The sequence below is a fragment of the Ursus maritimus genome, unplaced genomic scaffold, assembly GCF_017311325.1.
Source record: "Ursus maritimus isolate PB19 unplaced genomic scaffold, ASM1731132v1 scaffold_26, whole genome shotgun sequence".
NCBI classification, from domain to species: Eukaryota; Metazoa; Chordata; class Mammalia; order Carnivora; family Ursidae; genus Ursus; species Ursus maritimus.
Window position 1 is genome coordinate 41377253 of NW_024425119.1, and position 1173 is coordinate 41378425.

The 1173-nt window shown below is 50.9% G+C and overlaps 1 long non-coding RNA gene across 1 annotated transcript in view; it reads right to left on the reverse strand.

Annotated features, from left to right (window-relative positions):
• Positions 1 to 1167, reverse strand: part of LOC121105424 — a 1844-nt gene extending 677 nt beyond the window's left edge. Inside the window, exon 1 of the long non-coding RNA XR_005837932.1 lies at positions 553 to 1167. This is a non-coding gene — a long non-coding RNA (uncharacterized LOC121105424). The remainder of the gene's footprint in view (positions 1 to 552) is intronic.
• Positions 1168 to 1173: the final 6 nt, after the last annotated feature.

Sequence of the window (1173 nt, forward strand, 5' to 3'; positions counted from 1 at the left end):
TCTTTCCTCCTCGTTGTTTCTCTAGTACCTGGTAGGGTGCTTGGTCTGGAGCACCGACTAATGAATGCTTGCCGGAACGACTGCCTGAACGGTGACATCGTCCACAACCCCGAGGCCAGCGAAGAGGGAGGGGCATTTGCACATATGTGCTTATTGGGGCGGCAGGACTTCAAAGTGAGTGTTTAATGTTTTCACAGGTAAATGATAGGACTGGAATCCAGGATTTCGGATTCTAAATTCCGCACCGTTTCCGTTCTATTGTTATATTTTGTATCCTTTGCCTTCACTTGGGAGTTCCATTTCTCCTTCCACCCCGCTCAGATGCTCATTTACACCAGGTGGCGGACTGTACACACTAGCAATAGCTCTAAAATGTAACCCCTTTCCCAGGGTATTTGCTCGTTAGCTGGAAGCGGGCGGGGGGGGGGGCATGCCGTGGGGCATCTGGATTGAGGAAAGGAGCCTGTGGCCCCTGGCGTGGTTCCGACTGGGGCTGGGGGTCAAGGATGTGAGTAAAGCTATCTGAACGCGGGGTAGAAGCAATAAGCTTACCTGAGAGGAGAACGGAGTGCGGGGCTGGCGCAGCCCCCTGGGTCCAACAAACCAATCTGTACACAGTCAGAATAATACTTTATTTAACAATCCGAAAATCTGTTCTTTTGGCTCTAAGTCTTGCAAAATGAGTGGTAAGGCAAAGATCGGTTCACTGTTCTCTGAGTCTGTGTGGTTATGCGTTTCCATGTGGACCTGTCTCTGTCTACAGGTGCTCACGCTTTCTAGTCATTTTAGGCCCACTTTGCTTAACATGGGAAGTCTTCTTATTCTAACAATGCTAAAGCCTGAATTAAATATTCCCGGGATCTAACAGTTTCTTCTCCCAAGCCTGCCGCCCTCCCTCCCCTAAGTCTGCTCCTCAGCCTCCATTAATGCTAGATCTTTAGAGACTGCCAGCATTCACAGGGTTGGACAACCTAAAAATGAACGCTAGATCTTAAGCGCCTCTGACCTATGTACCCTCTAGCTGAGGGGCTTCTCTGGGGAGGTGTGTGTGGAGGTCTTGGCAGCTCCTCTTCAGAGGCAGTCAGTTTGAACTGCAGATACCTGGAGAGTAAACAGGATTGGGTTAGATGCTGACCGGCCCTCCACCAACCACACTGGGGGGGGGGGGGGGGG